Below are 23594 nucleotides of genomic sequence, written 5' to 3'. Positions count from 1 at the left end.
CCACCAATCATATTCATTGGTACACATAGTTTAACACTGGTTGAAACGGACTCAGCTAAGCTATGTTTTTATATGGAAAGATGCGTTCGTTGTATGCGTGCTGTAGATATGTGCTATGCATGGATTTTATACTATACATCGCATACTCGAGCTGCGCAACTTCCTCGTGCAGCTACTTTGCAGCGGCGCATTTTCATAGCACATCTTACTCGCACAGCTACATAGCTTAGTATCAATGGAAACGGTCGCATAGTTTCACAGCTTAGCTTTTACATCTTCGTATTATAGCTACATAGCACATCTTTTGTGGAAAAGCACCTTAAAGACGGAATATTACAGAACATTTTTTCTTCTTGTATTATTTGTTCTGCCATATTAGTTGTAATATTACACTGTTATTGTAAAGTAATTGTTGTTCAATAAATAAGTATTGTGATGAAGAAATTGTTTTCGGGATTTCTATTTTTAGGTTGATCTTTGGCTAGCTGGATTAAGTTGGGCTTCTGAGCGTACTGTGTTTATTTAGCGGGACAAGAAATAATTATCGTAGCCTATTTTCGTATTTAACTATTTAGGTTTGTAAATCTTTATGTTTAAGTTTGAAATTATGTGAAGTACTTTAACGGAACAGTTTTGTGTCTTCGTCGATTTGTTTTTCTCAAAATTTGGCGCTAGTGTGGTGTTCAGTCCTTTCTGTTCAATCATCTTAACCAACATTTTAACTGGTTAATGACCAATGAAATAATGACCCAGCGTGAATATCCTTATTTATTTATTTTACACTTTATGTACAGTATTCATTTATTCTTAATTTTTATTACAATACGTTTTCTTCGAATGCGTTCCCGTGGGTTAAAAAGTATGCCGTAGGATAGTAAGTAGTGTTATTCCAAACCATAATCTACCCATGTTTCAAATTTTATCTTGATACTTCAACCGTTTTGACGTGATTGACTAACAGAAATACACGAAAAATCATCTACTAAATTATCAACCAATCTACAGGCTTTCGAAATGACAACTCTATAGCCATATAATAATGACGCAGCCTTAGGACACATCCCACGACACTACATAAATAAACTCTTTAAAAATAAACAAAAAATACTTCAACAACATTCTCCATTTTCTTCTACCAATAATTTAAGTCGCCCCATAAAGAATAGACGCCCGCTAACGAATCCCCCAGTGGGCATATAGTTACAATGAGTCATGGTGTACCCGCCCACACACTTGCGCCGGACCCTTACTGTCTTAACGATAACTCCATAAATTATATTTACTACGACACTTTTGTTAGGAAAAAACATTGATATATTGTAATCTTTGTGTAGTTTGATTGTGGCCGCTTTTTCTCTGAAGGACTAAAATCAACAAATAAGGTTAGCCCTTTTGGTTGGCCGTAGCCAGTGGTCACCAATAGGGGTTATGACAATAGGAATGATGACGGTGTATGAAAATTAAAAATCTATTATTACTAGTCCGTCAGTTAGGTAATGTAAATATATTAGACACGTATTTTTTTATTTTGTCAGATAAGATGATGACACTTAGATAAAACGAATAAAAGTTTAGGAGTGGGAGCAAACACGTCGTATCTACGTATAACATCTCAGTCCCTCGATATATCTTCGAAAGTATTTAATTTAAAATAATCTACAAGACGGACATTTAAATAAAAATTAGTCATCTACCCTATTGCTGAATAAGGTTATGTTTTATTATACATTTGATTCTGGATTGAGAAAAAAAAACCGTAAGTTTATCACATTGTAATTACATGACCTCTGCTAAGAAAGTGTGGTCTCCAAGACGTTCAATGATGTTAGCAACAATAGGTACGCATTATGTTAAATTTTATGAGGTTTTTAAACAGGTACTTTGAACATGATTACTGTACCAAATATTTTTTTGTTTTTATACAAATCTTCTTGCTTCAAAAATATAGTATTTCTCCGAGGGTTTCAGAAGGTTCTTAACCCCGAGCTAACGTTTTGATTTAGTACATTTCGATAACGAAGGAAATCGAATAAAATGTGATTCTAAAATATTGTAGTAGCCTAGGTACCCAATTTATAAAGATTTATGGTTGATTTTTGAGATAAAAAAGCTTTGGGAAATTCAGTTTTATAGGCTTTTTTCAGTTATAAGATAGATTTGAAATGTAAGAATTGAATTGTTTCCAAGGACATTTTGAACTTTCTGCAACACATCAAACAGTCTGGGACGTCAATGTTTTTAATACTTACAGTCGGCCAGTCAGTCAGTCAGTCAATCAGTCAGTAAATCACTCAGTCAGTCAGTCAGTCGTCAGTCAATCAATCAGTTAGTCAGTCAGTCAGGCAGTTAGTCAGTCAATCAGCCAATTAATTAATCAGTCATACAGTGGTTACGTTTATCATCGTAAGTCCAACTTGAAATTTATGTTCGCAATGACTACAAATAAAATTTTAATCTAGACCAAACAGATCACACGAGTCTACCTAGATTAAAACACACGTATCAAAAAGTAATCTTCAAAAATATTCAAGCCATGGTTCGCAGTATATTACTGGTTCGTATCTTTTCCTTCCTCGTTGGCAAGCCTCCAACGGCAAGTAGGTTGGCTTCAGTAGGGAATGTTCACTTATATCGCGTTTCTTCATTATTTCAAAGTCAAAGTCAGAGTCAGAGTCAAAGCTTTATTTTTGTTAGACCGATGTAATAGTTTTTTTAAAGAAATGCAATGTAATCAAGCCTTGTATTCCAGAAGGAGTAGGCAGAGGTGCACATTACGGCATGTGATACTGCTATACAATGTACACCCACTATTACAATATTTTTAGTGTTTTGTACCTTTGTTTTGTTACTTTGTAGTGATTTTTAGAAAATTTCTCAGTAGTAGCAAGGAGTCTGGAATAGTGTCCAGTAAATGGCAATAGGCTCACCACCTATTACATGGGACTTATAACACAAATGGTGAAAAGTTGGTGTACATTGTATAGTGGCATTACGTGCCGTAATGTGCGCCTCTGCCTAGCCCTTCGGGGATGAAAGGCGTGACTTTATTTTTGTTTTTTTAATTTTTTTTAGTACGTTCATATTTATTTTTATTGTTCTTTTTTTTCTTATTTTATTTTGCGTGTACTGTTTGTACCTCGTGTTGTGCCAAATAAATGTTTTTTCATTTTTTCTTTCTGTCTTCTTTACTACAAAGTTTCATTATAAATATGAATAAGGTGCTAGCTAAACGCTAGAAGCCGAATAACCAAAAGGTCATGCCAACGCCGGCAGACCGGTACAATCTTGTTAGTTCAATAAAAGACGTCAGACCGTTTACAGGATTCTCGGACATAAGCCAGATTGTTATAAGGTTCCTTTCCCCGGGGCAATGACCGATGGCTGTGAAGGTACATTGTTCTGGGAAATTTTGTAATATTTTGCTTAGATTAATGCGTTGGAAGTTGAAGATTTTAGTAGGTAGTAGGTAGGTAGCTTTGTAGTTTCAGTCTAACTTAACCTTTAGTTTTAGGTGTACGTACACGTGTATCACAATAACTAATGGAAGTTTATGTGAGTAGCTGTGATTTCATATTATTATTAATTATTATGTTATCGGCTTACTCACGTATTTGCTTAACGAGGAACTCGACTAGTTTCTAGCCATGCTAGAGGCTCATATTCATGAGTGAGTACGCACGTGAGTAAGCCGATAACATAATAATTAATTTATTATGTCTCACGAAAGTTACAATAAAATCATACTATTACAGTAAAATTGTTCGTTTTCGTCACTGTCAATCAGTCAGTCAGCCATCTAGAAACCAGCGTTGGGCATACGCTCAACACAATGCTGAGATGGAGACTCTTTAGACGTGGATATTCGCAATTGAATGTTATATTGCACAACTTGATTCCCCCTAGTCCTTTTCATCATCGAACCACAAGACAATCGGCGAGGCGTCACCGTTTCATGGTAGATATCCTCATGTCATGATCATTCATGGTCCCACCCACTCGCACGAAGCGCTTCGCTTCAAGCTTCCTTGTGCGAACTGCTAGGGAGTGGAACTCCTTCCCGGAGTCTGTGTTTCCTGATGGGTATAACCTGGGTGTCTTCAAAGCCCGAGTGAATAGGTTACCTATGGGCAGACGTACTCCACCGTAGGCCGCATCATCACTTACCATCAGGTGAGATAGCGGCCAAACGTCGACCCATTAAATGTAAAAAAAATGTCTTGTTTTTGTTAATATTTAATTTGTCTTTATTTTTGTATTTTCACTGTTTCGTTATATTTCGCTGTTTCTTTCTTTCTTTTATTATTTTGTATTATATAAGTATTTGTGTTTTATAATCTTTGTATTCATGTGCACGTCCACAGTCGAATAAATGCTTTTGCTTCTTTCTTCTTCTTTTTCGTATTTTTTCGCTCACATAAACACATTGAAATTAGATTTATTCCGTGAAAATTATAATAAACTGTGCTTAAACAGAAGGAAACCATAACAAAATTTAATTTCCTTAAAGTAACGTCCAAAAGATAATATGAATCAAACAACAGATACGTTCATATTCGAATTTTCAAAATATCTTCATCAAATCCCCATCAAACATATTTCCTAAAACAAACAAATCCACAATTCTCTTCCCATCGTTATTAAAAACACGTTTATAAAACAATACAAGCAAATTAGACACATAAAACCGAGCACATAAGGTCCTATATTATAATTTTCCAGTCGAGCTGCTTTGCCCGGATAATTTACTAGTCAAATAGGCTTATTTGTCGGATCAATGCATTCGCAGCGATAGCATCGCTCGCGGAACAATTTTATACGATACCGTATTAATTAAGTGCTCATTATGTGGAAAATCTTCATTAAAAAGGTTGGAGATAGCTCGTTTTATTTTAGTAGTTAGATTGGGTGGGAAATATGTGTGTGGCTATGGAGGGTTTGATTCAAGTTAAGGCGTTTTTTATGGTAAACGAGCAGATGGATCACCTGATGGTAAGTAGTCGACACCCGAAACATCGGAGGCGTTATAAGTGCGTTGCCGGCCTTTTGGGGGTTAGGAATTTAAGGGTTATTGGGGAATCGGGGATTGGGAAGATTGGGAAGGGGGTAATTGGGCCTTCGGTAACCTCACTCACACAACGAAACGTTGTTCTGAAATGTATAAATCTTTCTGTTTTCCATGTTGTTTACCACGACTAAATAAATCAGGGCGCAAAAAATACGTTTATGTTTATGTAAGAATAATTAAATAGTTCCGTTTTATAAAAACAAAAGTCATCTCCAAACAAAACCTACGCACTTTCCAAACTCACTTCAAATAAAAGTTTCAAAACAAAAATTTAAACGTCGAAAACACGACGTCAGACCGTTGGACGTCACGTCACCACGTCAACATTATAACGCAGTGGACACAGAATAAATTGGTCCCAACTATATTTTACACTTTTAGGAAACCGTCAAGTCATAATATTGACTTTGTATGACCCAAAAACTACTCTTTTGTGTGTTACTAACACACAGAGTGAAGGAAACACAATAGGGATTGACGTGGGTATAAAAAAGTGTTGTTGTCAACTGTCAACACTATGACGTGACGTGAAGTCACGTCAGCTATTGTGATTTGACGTAAATAAGTTGACATGGAGTGACCATGCTGCGTTGTTGGGAAAGGACAGTTTTGGTTCGAGATTATTTTGTTTGTGTGATCCAATTGATTGATGTCGAAGAGGTTTATTTAAACTACGATGTTCAGATTGGTTTGAACTTTGGATTTTCTCCTGTGTCATGGCCATGGGTGCGTTTACAAACATACAAGTTAGCATGCACATGACACCCAGACCCGAAACAACAATTTGTGGATCACACAAAGAGTTGCTCCGTGCGGGAATCGAACCCGCTACCCGTTGCGCGGCAGCCAGTTGCCCAGCCAATGCACCAACCGTGCAGTCCAAGATGAAGTAATAACTAATAACATAAATGTCAACATGACATGTGGCTGTTGTTTACATTACAACTATATACAGACATGATATCACGTATAATTATATTATCTAAATTACACAAACACCACCTGTAGGTTTACTCATGAAACTAATTACAATATCAATTTCAATACGATTCAATAAAATCTCAATAATTATTCAATGTCAACACTATACAACCACAATTGTAGTTTTTAAAAGAGCATTCCAATACCATTTAGTTCATTCAATATCCACCCATGACGGACACAATGGGCGCTGATGTTGCAACTCAAGAGTTTTTGACTGCACGGTTGGTGCGGTGGCTGAGCAATCGGCTGTCTCGCAACGTGTATCGGGTTCGATTCCCTCACGGAGCACCGATAAGTGCCGTTTCGTAGTTAATAAGTGCCGTTGTTTGTTGTAGTGACATTTGTATGGTAATTAGAGGTCGTAGAAGGCTGGTCGGTCGAGTGGTCTTGAGTGAGGCTGTGTATGGAAATGGTGACTGTTTAATGGGGTATAAAACGCACGTTGTGTTTTACGAAGTAATTATATTATGGCTGAAAACTGTACTGTAGTAGGTGTGACATTGGCTTTTGTTCGTATTTTCTAGCTAGTGAAATAATGAAAAATGTCTGCACGGTTGGTTCGGTGGCTGGGCAAGCGGTTGCCACGTAAAGTGTAGCAGGTTCTACCAACTCTTTGTGTGATCCACAAATTGTTGTGTCGGGTCTAAGTGTTATATGTATGTGAACTTGTATGTTTGTAAACGGGACGATACAGGAGAAAATCCTAGATTAAGGCAACGTTTTAAAAATAAAAACTCAAGTGTACGAAATTTCTGGAGCTGCGGACTACCTCCGCTAGGTACGAGGTTTACTGGGGCCCCGGCTCGAAAAGCAGGAGTAGGAACGGGTAAGTTTTTAGTCAGTAAGAGTCTGACACTCCCTCTTGCCTCGCCGTGGCGAGAGAAGTCATTAGATGATTTCCCCCCTTAAAAATATAAAAAGTGGTGCAACGTTTTAAAAATAAAAACTCAAGTGTACGAAAATTTCCCTGTTTTCAATTACAACAGTTCATTCCCATCTAAATTATGGCCAGCAACGGCAAAATCTGTTTTTATTTTCCGTTCTCGTTTCCCCGGCCGTTATAAGTCGAACTTCGGCCAGTGCGATAAAGCCATTAAGTGGCCAAACAAAACAATATTATTTATGATAATATTTACGAGAGTCATAAAGAAAATATATCGTAATTGTTTTATTATATTAATACATTTTGTTTTGACCTCGTATATATTTTTAAATTGACGTTTTCTAATATTGAATTGAATTTATTGGGAGCTGCGTGGGTTGGAAAATAATATTGGAATTATTGAAGAAATATGTATTAGATTTTGGGTTATTTACGAAAAATTTTTGTGTTTTAAACTCTTAATAGTATTACGTGGTTTGGAAAATAAATTCTATTTTTACCGACTTCTAAAAATGGAAGAGGTACTATGTTCGGATAAACAGTTGTTTGGTATGTAGTATTATTTAGTAAGTATGGGAGAGCTTCGGCACGAATGGGCCGGCTCGACCGGAGTGATACCACGGCCTCACAGAAAACCGACGTGAAAAAACGCTTGTGTGGTGTTTCATTGTGCGAGTGAGGTATGAGGCACGGAGAATGTTTGAGGATTAATCACCACGCTTGCTCAATGAGGGATGGCAATTTCAATCTTATAATCAGAAATTATAAGTCCAGGTTTCCTCACGATATTTTCCTTCACCGTTTGTCAGTGGTGTCTAAATTGTCTTAGAAAGTACATATAACTCGGAAAAAGTCACATTGGTACTTGCCGTTGGTAGGTTTCGAGCCCGCTCATGCATGAGAAGCGGGTGTCTTAAACCTCCGGGCTACCACGACATTTTACTGACACAGACAATAAACTGAATAATACCCATATACTGAAGTATTATTGATCACAATTTTCTTTTGTTTTTTAAACGAATAAAGCGTCAATTATGTCGTCGTAACACAAAAGCCTGGGATTTGATTTTCCAATACAAAGAACGGACAGAAACAAGCAAATGTATAATCTATACCATCGACATAGAATCGTAATTCCATTGATGTAAACGAACAGAATAGAGGTCAATAAATATTGTATTTATTGATATTGTTAGTAAAGAATGTTGATAAAACATTAAATTAGGAGCTTAGTGGACCGATGGACTAAGTTATATTGGAAGAAAAAACAGCAAAATACAAGAAAATAAAGGAAATGTTTTAAGTGTTGTTGACAGAGATTATTAATGAATATTGTGAAGAAGAAATTCTCGATTGTTTTCTGTCGTTATGTTAGTTTAATTAGGTTATTAATACATCAACAGCTTATAAGTCACACTGAGAAGGTTTGAGCTTTAATCACCACGCTTGCTCAATGCGGGATGGCGATTTTAAAATTGTACTTAGAAATTATAAACCCAGGTTTTCTCACAATATTTTCTTTCACCGTTTGTCAGTGGTGTCTAAACAAACTAAGAAAGTGTCACTTGGAAAAATTTACATACTTGCCGTTGGTAGGTTTCAAATTCGCAGGTCTTAAACCTCTGGGTTACCAGTACTATACACTACTAATGTTACATCATACTCATCAACATAACGATAGAGACAGTCTCCCCATCACACTTTAACACACCCACCCTACTTCTTATCTACAATTTGTATAAAACATGGGTACAGGTCAAGGCATTTGGAGTTCCCGGTGGAAAAATGTCCCGGGGTCTTTGTCCCGGACCCCCTAATGTCCTTTCAACAAATCGCCCGGCTTTTTGCAAAATATTTGATAATGAAAGACCGTACCTAACTATATTCGATTATGTGCCAACGATGTCTTACTTTATAGTTGGGACTTGAGACTTAATTTTTGATAGAAATATGCCGATTAATGTAATTATTTTTGACTTTTATTGAGGAGTACTTTATGAGGTAATTTTGGGGTCCTTGAATAGGTGTCTTAATATTTTGTTCCTAGCTACCTGTTTAGGTGAAGGTCACTTTGGAAGTTTTTTGGAGTTTATTGGAGCAGACGTATCCTGATGGTAAGCAATCGCCGCCGCCCATGGACACTTGAAACACCAGAGACGTTACAAGTGCGTTGCTGGCTTTTTAGGGGTTAGGAATTTAAGGGTTGTGGGGGAATCAGGGATTGGGAAGGGGGGTAATTGGGCCTCCGGTAACCTCACTCACACAAAGCAAGCGTTATTTCACGTCGGTTTTCTGTGAGGTCGTGGTATCACTCCAGTCGAACTGGCCCATTCGTGCCGAAGCGTGGCTCTCCCACACTTGAAAACGTGGGCGAATCGACGGCCAAAAGCTAAATGTCAAAGGTATACCAATTAATTCCTTGTTTTCCGGAATCATGAACATCTAATACAATTAGACGAATATATACAAATCCGTCTATACAATAATAACAATTATATATCGGAGATTCAGTCTTGCGTATAAATATATATGTATTGTATGTATGTTTGTTTAATTACAGTGTAATTTCGTTTATATTATTGTACTATTTACTAATTACGTCTTGTAGGTAATTGCTGTACTTCCTGTGACTATGATTTATCTTTTTCTGTTTACAAAATATACAGCGTGTAACAAAATACCCATATACATCAAGAAGCACTGAAGAATACAGGTTGAATAGAATCTCTACACAAAGCTTCACCTCAAAATACATTTATATTTAAAAAAGATTGGTACCAAATACTTGGTGTCGCATGTTCTTGATTTTATAAATCATACAAACGTGTCACAACACTACAGGGGTCACTCGCTAATTACGAAACATTTCTTCTGTAAATCTAATCGCCTAGTACTTATCTACCTAATTTTACACCGTGGATAGTAAACAAGTTTATGTACCTACAGGGTTTTCAAAGTCCATCAGACCACCACAGATGGCCATCAGACCACCACAGATGGGGCCCAGCAGGGCTGATGCCTGATCCGGAGCTGCGGACTACCTAGCGGGTTTACCGGGGCTCCGGCTCAAAAAGCAGGAGAAGGAACGGGGTGGTTTTTAGTCAGTAAGAGTCTGACACTCCTTCTCGCCTCGCCCAAGGCGGGAAAAGTCATTGGATGATTTTCCCCCTCAAAAAATTTAATAGTAGGCAATGTGGTTTTTGTGGCAATTTAATATGAGGTGTGTTAGCGTAGGTAATGTGGTAGCATTATAATAATTATGTAATTATTATATTATTTTACCTATTACGTAACATATTTTTTAATATTAGGTAAAATAGGTAATATAATATTATGTATAGGTATTTAATATTAAAAAATATGTGCTACTATGTATAGGACGGAGTTCCTATCAATGTTTTCCCTTCTGTTTCTGTCCCTCTCTCTTCATTTCTCTCCTTGTAATGCATACAATACATATTTAAATATTTATTTTTTTGTTCACAGGTTTCAATTGAAGGAGAACAGAGAACTAATACATAACTCATAATTGGATAAAGGTAAACATAATTAAAATGTTATTTACACAACGATATTGTTTGATCTAATTGTAATATACGGCGTAGGTACTCATGAGAACTATTTGATACAAATTCACGATAATTGCGCTACTTATGAATATAAAGTCGCGGTATTTCTCGATTTAATTTTATGGTGAAAGCCAGTAATCGAGCTGACGGATCACCTGATGGTAAGCAATAGTTGCCGCCTATGTACACCCGAAACACCAAAGGCGTTATAAGTGCGTTGCCGGGCTTTTGAGGGTTAGGAATTTAAGAGTTGTTGGAATATCGGAGATAGGGAAGATTGGGAAGGGGCAGGCCTTCCGGTAACCTCACTTTTCAGTGAGACCGTGGTATCACTTCGGTCGAGCCGGTCCATTTTGTGCCTAAGCATGGTTCTCCCACATTTGTAGTTTACGTTGTATCAATAGGTTACTATTTACCTATTGCCTATTTAGAAAAAGTGATTAATGATTATGCTAATGATATGTATTATTTCATCAAAATCAAATCAAAATTCTCTTGTCATCGTTTTTTTAACTGTTCACTAAAACACAAATCGAAATTGAAATAAAACGTTTTCAAGACCAATCAATCAGTGACCGTGTTTTTTACAACTGCGCTCAGTTCGCTCAGACAATAAATGTCAATTTGCTACATCTTGATTTCAATCGAAATGTCAGAACCGAAATCTAGATTTAGATTTTATTCAGATCCAGATCAAACGTCACTCTACTGGATATACGAATAAAATAAAAATATTTGAAGAAGTCAGTTAGGTCAAGTAACGAATATGTGGTTTAAGATAACGTTTTTGGTTTTTCGTAACATAACACAACGTCTGTTAATTCCCAAAGGGATAGGCAGAAGTGCACACATTCAATGTGACATGTACCTACATTTCACGTATTATTTCATTACTAGCTTCCGCCCGCGACTCCGTCCGCGTGGATGTCGGTCTTCGCGTGGATGTTTTATTTCTCCATTTTGAGTAACTCTAACAATGACATCTTTTAAATGTCTATTGGAGCCAATTACGGCTAGGCCCATAATAATTAAGGATATCCCTCTACTGCTGTTAAGCTTTCGTTCTGTAGTATAAAAGTGAAAAATTAAGTTTATTTTTCTACATATTTTTCTAGGATAAAAAGTATCTTATTTTATGCCTAGGATAATAAGGTATAATTATACCAAGTTTAATCGAAATCGAACCGTTAGTTTTCACGTGATGCCTGAACATAGAGATAGACAGAAAGACAAAAAATTTTTTTTATCACATATTCCGGTTTAGTATCGATCTATAATTAATAAAAGTACCTACGCCTTTACCTACTTAATAGAAACTAAGCGTAATTCATGTATATATTTGGTGTTTCTGTACCGATTTCTATGATTATTTTTTTTATTTAATAGGTAATAATGTTAACATTTTTTAATTAGGGATGAATGAGTGTCATAAACGTAAGAATAGGTAGACAAATATAATCAGAAAGCTTCGAACTGCTAAGCTATCGAGAGTTATACGTGTTATTGTGAGTCAACCATAAAAGATAGACATTTGCTGTCGTGGAATATTTTTTAAACAATTTTAAGGAGAACATTTCCGTCATACATGATTTCTGTGTAGCTTTAACCATTAAGGCTGCACACGCGACGGAAGCTTCAAAAATGGAGTAAGTTCTCCGGTTTTCCCAACATTTCCCTTCACTGCTCTGCTCCTATTGATCGTAGCGTGATGAAAAGTGTACTATAACCTGCCCAGGAGTATGAAGAACAATTGTACCAAGTTTCGTTGAAATCTGTCGAGTAGTTTTTGTTTCTATAAAGAACATACAGACAGACAGACAGACAGACAGACAGACAGACAGACAGACAGACAGACAGACAGACAGACAGACAGACAGACAAAAATTTTTCTGATTGCATTTTTGGCGTCAGTATCGATTACTAATCACCCACTGATAGTTATTTTGGAAATATATTTCATGTACAGAATTGACCTCTCTACAGATTTATTATAAGTATAGATATGGATCCCAAAAAACGAAAACAGGTGGTGGTAAAAAACAAGATTTATTTAAAAATAATAATGAATTCAATGTTTTATTTTATGTAATTATAGTTGTAATGAACTGCTTAAAACTGATGTTGCATTCATAACACTAAATTTAAACGATAAAATTCTTAAAACAAAAAAAAAATGTTGTGAATTTCGGGAGCGTTCCGTTTACCTTCTGTTTATACATGAAAATTTCTCTTCTGGTACTACGCAGGTTCAAAAATACTATATCACGAAGAAATATGCTTTGTATCATTATTGTGTGATAGAAGTAACATTTCGTACCGATTCATTTCACATTACGAGTCCAGATAGCCGGTAATGTTGTCATCAACTTTGATGTCTATATGCTTTTTATATTATGTTTCCAAATATATGTTAGAGGTGTACTAATGATTTTGTTCTTTGTAGGTAAGCCTATATGTTTCGAATAGGAATAGGGTTATTTTCGATTTGTCAATGGTAATGTTAACTTGTACAGAAGTTATGAAGCTGCGGACTGCCTAACGGGTTACCGGGGCTTCGGCTCGAAAAGCAGGAGTAGGAACGGCGTGGTTTTTAGTCAGTAAGAGTCTGACACTGCCTCTGGCCTCGCCTAAGGTGGGAGAAGTCATTGGATGATTTTACCCCCTCAAAAAAGGTCCCCATACACATCCAATGAAAACATTTGTCTATTCTCCTTTTCCTTTGAGAATTATAGGATGGCGTTTGGCCACCATTTCGTCAGGTGGTAAGCGACGAAGTAATCGACGATGGAACACGCCTACCTATGAGCAACCTGTTCACTCGGGACTTGAAGACACTCAAGTTGTATTTTGTAGGAAACTGGACTCCGGCAAGGAATTTCATTCCTTAGCAGTTTGTGCGTATTGGTGAAATATGTTGGTGGCATTTTAGCTGAGTACTGGCCTTTTTACGCCGTGTATACTTTTATTTTTTTATCAATTATAAATTGTAAAAATATTATAAACTGCTTTTCTTTCTTTCTTTTTTTTCTATGTATCTCCTTTTATCATATCAGCCACAAAACGTCCTCTGTTGAATATAGGCCTCCCAATAACTGTCTTTTATTCACTATCAATGGAGTATCACCAAAATTAATACCACCATCAATAGAATTACCTTAATTAGTTTCGACTACCTTGATTAAATGTTTAATTACACGGAGTATAATTAAATTATTTTAATTAGCCGTTCACTTTGATTGGTAGTGAGAATACACGTGTTTAGTTTTGTTAATCAACGGTGTGTTTGTTAATTATTGTCTGGCTTGTTTATTTATGTATTTGTTACTACCTAGTCATTTATTGTGTTGTTAGTTTTGTCAAATACAATACAAACACCGACTACATAGAACAAAGACATTTACTTAATAACTGATTAACTTGAATTACCTATCTGACAGTTTTAAACACTTGCACGACCTAACCAAATATTCTTTTGGTTGGTATTGTTGGTCGGATCATTCAGCAACAGCCGTCAGCTGAGCTAATTGTAAACTGACACATGCGTGCCGCTCAAACTATTGTGGTTCTTTCCCTGTGTTCTTTCCTATAAAGACCACTATAAATGTTTTTCATGTATGTGTGTAATACAGTATAAAATAAATACAATCAACTTAAAATCATTATTATTATTCTTTATTCAATTGTGTGGACTTTAAAAGAGACAATGACCTCTGAGTTTGTTTCGCAATTTTTTTCAGAGTAGTCCGATAGGAAATGCCGGCCTAGTAATCTAGTTATATATACAGAGGAGGCCCTGATTGCCACGAGCAACGTAACGGAAAACGTAAAACGATATTTCTAAATTCCTTATTCTTTAAGAAATTAATAATATAAAACAACCCAAAAACACTTTCTCATATCTCATCTCCCTGCAGTGTGACGATCATGGCTGAAAATAAAAAAAAATACTCATTTGCAGCCAAGGAAATTTCACCCTAGAGGTCGCTAGTATAGCTGTAGGTAAAAGTACTTATACTTATACAAAGCATTAAGGTCTATAATTAGGTCGGCATGCACTTTAAACTTAGTTCCACTGCAAGTTGCAATGTGTGCATGGTTTTAGTTGCGAGGGAATGTACGGTGTGTGAGTTTTGCTTTACGATTGCTGGTTGTAAAAGTTCATTCTCGGTTGAGGCACAATGTTTATTACATAATAGGATTTTGTTTTTTTTCTTTATTCTAGGTTTTTGTTTAATATTAAAAAAATATTGCCCCACATTAGGATTTTGTCCTGTGTGGAGGGTGCGTTTGCAAACATACAATGTTACACACACTTGCCACCCAGACCTGAAACAACAATATGTGTACCACACAAAGAGTTGTTCCATACGGGAATCGAAACCGCGAAACGTTGCACGGCAGCCAGTCTAGCTACCGCACCAACAAATTACGATCTTCCATCATCTGTCTTTGTTTGTGGACTGGCGCAGTCTGACAGTAGCAATAGGGTTTTCTGTAGCCGATTTTGGGTTTACATTTTGAGTAAAACCCTATAATTGATCGTCTGAATTGAAATTAGATAGTCTTAAGAATATAATTTCAAAATATCCCAATAATATAGATATAACTAAGACAAAAATCAAGTCACGAACAAAACAATACGTAACACATCACATCCCCTAAAATCAGCGAAACATACCGAACCAAATTCCCTATCATAGTCCCAAGTAACACTACACTCGCTTATTAAGTTAGGGAGGCTCCTATCTCCCTCCTACCAGTAATATTATCAATGAAGACTTTTATTTATATTTATTACGTGTTCCTACGTAGTGATGACTAATAAATCCGACGTTGAAGGCTCAATGTCAGGAGCAATTTATTCTAGGAATTGATCTTATTGACCGAACTGTGGGGCAAATGTTGGGTGTGTAGTGTTTTTTTGTTTTTTTGTAAAGAGGTAGTGGTGTTTTGTGTAAGTCTAGGTGCAGATAATGTGTTTTTTGATATTGCTTTATGGTGAAATGTGGAAATAGAGAGATGGATGAATGTCTCTGTTTTTACTTTTGGATGTTTCCTTAAAAGGATAGATCGAATTGTTTTGCTAAAAAATTCGGCACTTTTTATAGTCACATGAAACAGGTGTGTCATTTATTTTTACAAATGAGTTATTCGTTCTATTATCTGCGCTTATAATTTCTAATTATATAAGTTTGACATCGCCAACCCGCATTGAGCAAGCGTGATGATAAATGGTTTAACCTTCTCCATTTGAGCCTGAGCAAAGGCCTCTTGCCTTTGGTAAGCTGTGGCTACTTATAGGCTGCTGATGTTGATATAATAATGTGGGCAGCTCATGAAAAATATAGTGTCATGAAATTGATATGTGGTTTATATTTACAAATGATTTCTTCGCCAACCCGCATCAAACCTCCGTGTGAGAAGAGGCCTTTGGTTAGCAGTGGCCACTTATAGACTGTTGATGTAATAATGTGGGCAGCAGTGCTCTCTAATAAATCGTGCCAAGATCAGTCACGGTAAAGACCTTAGTCATATTTTTTTTATTTCTTTATTTTCAGTTATAGCATTTTCTAAGTACCTAATTATTTTCTAAGGATTATTTGCATAAAGAACATTTTTACATCAAGGCAACGAGAACCAGTTCTCTTAAACCGTTCAAGCCAATTAAAATTCGTTCACTCAAAACTTCAATGGTATTACCTCATTGAGAAATATAGCTATGCATTAAATAAACAGACTAGGCCTTCAATATAAAAGTGAAAATACTCAAGCATTGCTTCTCAGCTCATTTCAATTTGCAACGCTCGTCTTGTAATTTGAGCGGCATACTTGCCACGGTAAAATTATACAGAGTTGTAGCGCTAGATGTGGCTTGAGCGAAGTCTGTGGTGCGGTGAGCGTAGTTAGGGTTTTTTGGGTTTTTGGAAAGTGATATGGGTTTTTTTTGAGTTTGTTGTGTTTTCTATGTGTATAAGCCGGTAAAAGAGCTGACGGATCACCTGATGGTAAGCAATTGCCGCCGCCCATGGACACGCGAAACACCAGAGGTGTTAAAAGTGCGTTGCCGGCCTTTTGGGCGTTGGAAATTTAAGGGTTGTTGGGGAATCGGAGATTGACAAGATTGGAGAGGAGGAAAAAATTGGGCTTCCGGTAATCTCACTCACACAACGCAAGCGTTGGTATCACTCCGGTCGAGCCAGCCCATTAGTGCCGAAGCATGGCACTCCCACACTTAAGGTTAAGAAATATATTTTTGTTAATTATTTTGTTTAAATGTGTATTTTGTACATGAACTTTTGTGCTATAAACCTGTGGATAAAAAGTGTGATAAAAAATAATATGTCGTATATTATACCTAATGTTTATTTAACAGAAGAACTACTACGTTTTAAAATCGCGTCGTCATCGTCAATGTGATTTGTGAGTCCCCCTAAAATAACAGAAATAATGTAAATTGATGTGCAACGTCAACTTGCATATTGTATTTAACAAAATTGCACTTTAGTATTCAGAATATAGAGTACAATGTTGCGGAAAATCCTAGTTAATAACCATAATTTATTAAAATACATCGCATTAGTAGTTTGCAAGTTATAATTACGCGAGGTGAGTTACACAGAACCAGTTTATCATGACCTCGCTTTGTATGATCCTTTCTCACATTCACGGGTCAGTTTATACTGGTTTTGTATAGGTTGATGTGTAGCTATATGTGCGTGGGTTCTAGTTTAATCACATTGCTCATATTTGATGTCTGTTTGTTTGTATAGTTTACTGCCAACTGATACGAATACCTGTGTTGATTTCACTACTGTAAAGAGATTCGTTGATTATGTCATTTGTAGGTTGAAATTGGATATATTTGAGAATGGTCACTATCAGGTTTGCTTGCATTAATGGGATAAAAAGTTGGCTGTGTAGTCATTCTATGGTGTAATCTATGTCTATGACTAATTTAAATTCAGTTGCGTTCAGTAGTTTTTGCTTTTTTATGGTATAAGCCGGTAAACGAGTAGACGGATGACCTGATGGTAAGCAATCGCCGCCGCCCATTGACACCCGTAACACCAGAGGCGTTACAAGTGCGTTCCTGGCCTTTTGTAGATTAGGAATTTAAGCTTAATGTTTACAACATTACGTGTACAACCTGATCAAAATTTCATCCTTTTATATGCTTCTGTTTGATATTTTATCTGCATCAGTATTTCTTTTCACCACCAATTCATCAAACAGTCCCTAATATTTTTGAGTACAAACATTCTTTAATTTTGACTACACTCCTTACATTTAAGCAAGTTCACAAAAACTACATTTTAACCACCTAACTAATAGAATTCAATACTAAAAACTTGTCAGCATCTAGATATAACCCAAGCACCTCATAATAGACTCTGACACACACGAAGAAGAAACTATCTTTAACACTTTGAACGCCACGAGGGTCACCGGTGACAGACGTTAGCGGAGGATTTGCCTTCAACAGTGAAAAAAAGACTTAAAGAATTTTAATATGAACCAATTAAACTTTGCATTAGATAATAATCAAACCTATTACAGAACGATCAAAGAGATAGTAAATTTGTATGATTATGAACACAAATGTTATTGTGTCGACCTAAGGGTGTCTCCACCAGAGATGTGCTATGCTACGTTGTTGTGGATGCGTTTGGCTTCCATCAATCATATTCATTGGTACACATAGTTTAGCACTGGTGGAAATGGGTTCAACTAAGATATGTTTTTTATATGGAATGATGCGTGCTATGGATGGCTTCCCTACTATCGATACGTCGCATACTCGAGCTGCGCATTTTCCTCGCACAGCTACTTTGCGGCGGCACATCTTCATAGCACATTTACTCGCACAGCTACATAGCTTAGTATCAGTGGAAACGGTCACATAGTTTCACAGCTTAGCTTACATCATCGTAGCATAGCTACATAGCACATCTCTGGTGAAACAACACCCTCAAAAGTTAATACAAAAGGAGACTCAAGAAGAGTGAGAGGAGAGTTACATTTGGACCCGTGACTTTCCCGTCTCTTTTCGAGTTAATGTGACAATGATACTTATTTATTATTTATTTTAAATACAAATATTTCAGCATCAATGCGCAGTTTTTATTTCACCTTCATCATAAAAAACAATGACGTTATTCTCCTGTCAAATTAAATCTAGATTACAAATGAATGACAATGTTACAATGTTGGGGTTGAACATTCATAAAACAAGAATACTATATCAAGTTTTATTATAATTTATTTTCATTCATTTCACCTTCACGAATAGAAGTCACATTCGTAATGTGGTTAGATGTCATATCTCATGTAACTGTCTGTATGTCTTTTAATTGATTATAAGTACTTAAATACTACTTACTACTACTAACTAAATACTACTTACTACTGAGACTATTTTAAGGTTATATTCGCAACGGACTGCTTAGCGTGTTACCGGGGCTCCGGCACAAAAAGGCCAGGATTAGAAAAGGCGTGGTTTTTAGTCAGTGAGAGTCGAGAGAGTGATGATTTTCCCCCTACAAAAAAAAAGTTATGCTACGAAAATGTAATAGCTAAACTGTAAAAGCTGTGTAACTATGTGACCGTTTCAACTGATGCTAAGCTATGTAGTTCTACGATGTATCGATAGTAGGGAAGCCATCCATTAGAAAAACATAGCTTAACTTAGTCCATTTCCACCAGTGATTAAGTCAAACGCATCCACATCAATATAGCATAGCCACTTCTCTTGTGGAAAAGCACCCTTAAGTACTCATCGTGACCAAATCAATTACCTGAAAGTTATTACCAATAATTACCATTCAGGTTACTTACCGAAATATTCCATTGTAATAATACTACTGAAAACCACTATAACGTAATGATTATTAACAATTTGATTCGATAATACAACCAGTGCCTTTGATCTAAGTAAACTGTGTTAATCAAAGTTATTTTAATTGTTAATACTGAAATGAAATATCTCTGCGGTCGTACTGACATGTGATATTGTTCGAAATTCGATCTTATGTTGTTGGGAATAAATAATTAATTTTGTCTGTAATCTTACGATCACGTGTTCAACGATCGATTTGCTTCTGATATTGTGTAATTATTTTGTAAGTGTGTTGACATTTTTGTGATTGACGCGGAGCAGCATTTTGCTTTTTCAAAATTCTTACACAGTTTGGATCTGAGCGAAAGTTATGATGCGTATATTTTTGGAAATAGACTTTATTATAATGATACAAATAATATTTTAAAGTATCGATTATTCTTTTTATGATATACTGATGGTAAGCAATCGCCGCCGCCCGCAGACGCAACGATGTTTCGTTGTGAGTGAAGCTTTCGTTGTTTCACTTCGGTTTTATGTGGGGCCGTGGTATCTAGCCGGCAGGTAATGCCACAACATGGCCCTCCCACATTCGAATCTACTTTTCATTCTTTAATAGTTGAGCAAAAAGAAAGTGCTTGCTCTCACTTTTTTCGTAAAAATCATCACATACTTTATAAATGAGATCTTTCATCACCACACATAAGACATACAAAAAACGTCCACTCATCAAAATATTACTCTCCTAATAATGTATACAAAAAACCTCACTTATGTCCATTTCACCACATTTTCGCTATCACCCGAGTCTTCGACAAATATATTGCAGCCGATAGACATATTAGACTTATTTCTTAAATCGTCTGATTCCAAAAAAAAGGTTACATTTAGCAAATATCTTATATAATGCCTGTCCTCGCATTTGTGAGACCTAAAATCGATGTAACAACGGTCAGTTAAGCCATTTTGGTACTTATTCTTATGTAATCTAGGCTTTTAGTCATTTGTACATATATATGTTTCTGTTTAGTATTGAAGAAGTAAGGGGAATATTGGTTTTTCTATTGACAAATACAAATAAATAGGTTTGATGTAATCGCATTGAGTTTTTGTTGAATAAAAATGCTGTTTTTATTTGGTTTACCAATTTCAAAATTAAAATAATTTGGAAATATCGATTTTTTATTAGTTTACGTTGTGTGTGGTACTCCATATAGGTAATTGAAAGAAATTCAAAATAATAAAAAATAAGTTATTGTTTTATTCTTATCATACCCAAGATTTTTTTTGAGGGGGAGTATCATCCAATGACTTCTCTCGCCTTGGGCGATGCGAGAGGTAGTGTCAGACTCTTACTGACTAAAAACCACCCCGTTCCTACTCCTGCTTTTCGAGCCGGAGCCTAAGTAAACCCTGGGCTAGGGCTAGGTAATCCGCAGCTCCGGAGATACAAGTCAGTTTTATTTACAAACAACCAGCCATTACAAAACAAAAAAAAAATCGAGGAAAAACATACCAAGAAATAAAAAAATTAAACCCTTTTCCCCAAAGCCACATCTAGCAACACGATTCAAATGAATCCGTGTTCGGCGTCGGTTGCGATAAAATTCTTTATGCATCTACCCTCGGAATCGTCTCAGGATCCAGTTTCATTACGTTAACGAAATAATTCAATTATGCTACCCGCTACTTGCTACCCGCTACCCGTGGGACCGGGCTCGACTTCTTATTCATTTGAATTTAGCTTCTGATTATTTTTTATCGCGTTACCGTTTTTCAAGTCTACGTTTTTGCGTTTTGCGTTTACGTTTACGTTTAAGGGTTGAATTTAGACTTTGTTGCTGTTGAAGTGTTATAATTTTAAATAACTTGCATTTTCACAGTCACACAGTTTGGTGATGACTTTTTTAATGATTTTTATTGTGTCTTTGAAATGTCTTTATTTATTTATTATAAGGAATCCTTACAGGAAATACACATATTACATACAATCATAAGCACAGTCAAGTAGGTTACGATGAGTGCGATGTATACGATGTGAAAAAATATGCCAAGTTTGAAATCATATTTAAATTAAAAATTAAATCTAAAAACATTAAAGTCAAAACTAAATAAATAAATAAAACCTTTCACCAGTTTTATGATAATTAGATTTATTATTTGACAGTAGACATATTATAATTAAAAATCACAGTTTACTCACGGACGATGCGTGCGATGCATACGAAGCGAAAAAATATGTTAAGTTTGAAATCTTTAAATATGAATAAATAAATAAAACCTTTCACCAGTTTCATGACGATTAGGTTTAATTTTTAACAGTTGACATATTTTTTGGCATCAAAATAGACAATTTGCTTGGCTGTATCTAAACCACAAGCTTCATGAGATAATATATAAGAAAATATATACTATATGGATCTTTTAGTATTTTCACTTAGACTTGTACTTGAATTATTTTTATTTATTTTAATACTAAAAGTAATTCTAGTTTTAAAGCCTCAGTTTAATTCTCGTCTCGTTTTACGAGTCTGGACAAAAAGCTACGTTTTGTTTCAGTATTTAATTTAGACCATTGCATAGCTTGGCAGTTTTGGTATTGTTTATTGAAATGGATGAATAAAAAAGTAATTGGGTAGATGACTAATTTTAATTTTCATGTCCGTCTTGTACATTGTTTTAAAAACTTAAACAGGTTTTTTTTATTGTACGCATCGGACGTAACAGATTTTAGTTTGTCTTGTATAGAAACTCATGCAGCTGAATTTACTGATCGGCATTAAACGGACCGTACCACCGGCAATGCCTACATGCAATGCGTACGATGCGTGCGATGCGTGTGATGCATGCGATGCGTACGATGCGTGCGATGCGTGCGATGCATGCGATGCGTACGATGCGTGCGACACGTCCGATGCGTGCGACACGACCGATGCGTGCGACACGTCCGATGCGTGCGACACGTCCGATGCGTGCGACACGTCCGATGCGTGCGACACGTCCGACACGTCCGATGCGTGCGACACGTCCGATGCGTCCGACACGTCCGATGCGTGCGACACGACCGATGCGTGCGACACGACCGATGCGTGCGACACGTCCGATGCGTGCGACACGTCCGACACGTCCGATGCGTGCGACACGACCGATGCGTGCGACACGACCGATGCGTGCGACACGTCCGATGCGTGCGACACGTCCGATGCGTGCGACACGTCCGATGCGTGCGACACGTCCGACACGTCCGACACGTCCGATGCGTGCGACACGACCGATGCGTGCGACACGTCCGATGCGTGCGACACGACCGATGCGTGCGACACGACCGATGCGTGCGACACGTCCGATGCGTGCGACACGACCGATGCGTGCGACACGTCCGATGCGTGCGACACGACCGATGCGTGCGACACGACCGATGCGTGCGACACGACCGATGCGTGCGACACGTCCGATGCGTGCGACACGTACGATGCGTGCGATACGTACGATGCGTGCGATACGTACGATGCGTGCGATGCGTACGATGCGTGCGATGCGTACGATACGTGCGATGCGTGCGACACGTCCGATGCGCGCGACAGGTCCGATACGTGCGACACGTCCTTATCTTTATACGTAGAACTGACTGATATCAAATACAAATAAAGAAACAGGTAAATGGTTTATAAAAAATCTAGATAAATAGCTGAATTGTATCTTATGACGTTTATTAGATCTTAAATTATAATCTTAATATTGCTTATACGGATATCGGTACAAACAGCAATTGGAGCTGCGCAATAAAAGCGAATCACCCATTGTAAAGTTTAATCCTTGGCAAATATTAGTATAGCTCTTTCATATTTATCGATTCAATGCATTTTTATGATTAAAATGTTAAACTGACTGTTTTGATCGCTAGATTGACTATTGAGCTTGGTCTCAGGAGCATTTTCCGCTCCAGCTCAAAAAGTAGGAGTAGGAACGGGGTGGTTTTTAGTCAGTAAGAGTCCCTATCGCCTCGCCTATGGTAGGGGAAGTCATTGAATGATTTTCCCCCCTTAAAAAGCCGGCCCGGTTACCTGGAGCCCCGGTAAACCCGATAGGTAGTCCGCAGCTCCGGATCAGGCATCAGCCTTACTGAGCCGTATCTGTGGTGATCTGATGACTCTCTGAAGCGCGCGCGAAACGCAACACACCGTACGCACGGTAGAGTAGAGCGGCATCATGCGTGTAAAGGACCTCACGTCGGGGACTTCAGTTTGAAGTGATAAG

General features: G+C 37.0%; 1 protein-coding gene across 2 annotated transcripts in view; it reads left to right on the top strand.

Annotated features, from left to right (window-relative positions):
* Positions 1-23594, top strand: part of LOC118274751 (uncoordinated protein 58) — a 369374-nt gene that overhangs the window by 53693 nt on the left and 292087 nt on the right. For both annotated transcript variants that reach the window (XM_050696740.1, XM_050696741.1), the window contains exon 2: positions 10419-10471. The gene's annotated coding sequence lies outside the window, so the exon portion shown is untranslated. The remainder of the gene's footprint in view (positions 1-10418; positions 10472-23594) is intronic.

The sequence above is a fragment of the Spodoptera frugiperda genome, chromosome 11, assembly GCF_023101765.2.
Source record: "Spodoptera frugiperda isolate SF20-4 chromosome 11, AGI-APGP_CSIRO_Sfru_2.0, whole genome shotgun sequence".
Taxonomy (NCBI): Eukaryota; Metazoa; Arthropoda; class Insecta; order Lepidoptera; family Noctuidae; genus Spodoptera; species Spodoptera frugiperda.
Note: the sequence above shows the minus strand (reverse complement) of the source record. Positions and strands in the feature narration are given on the sequence as shown.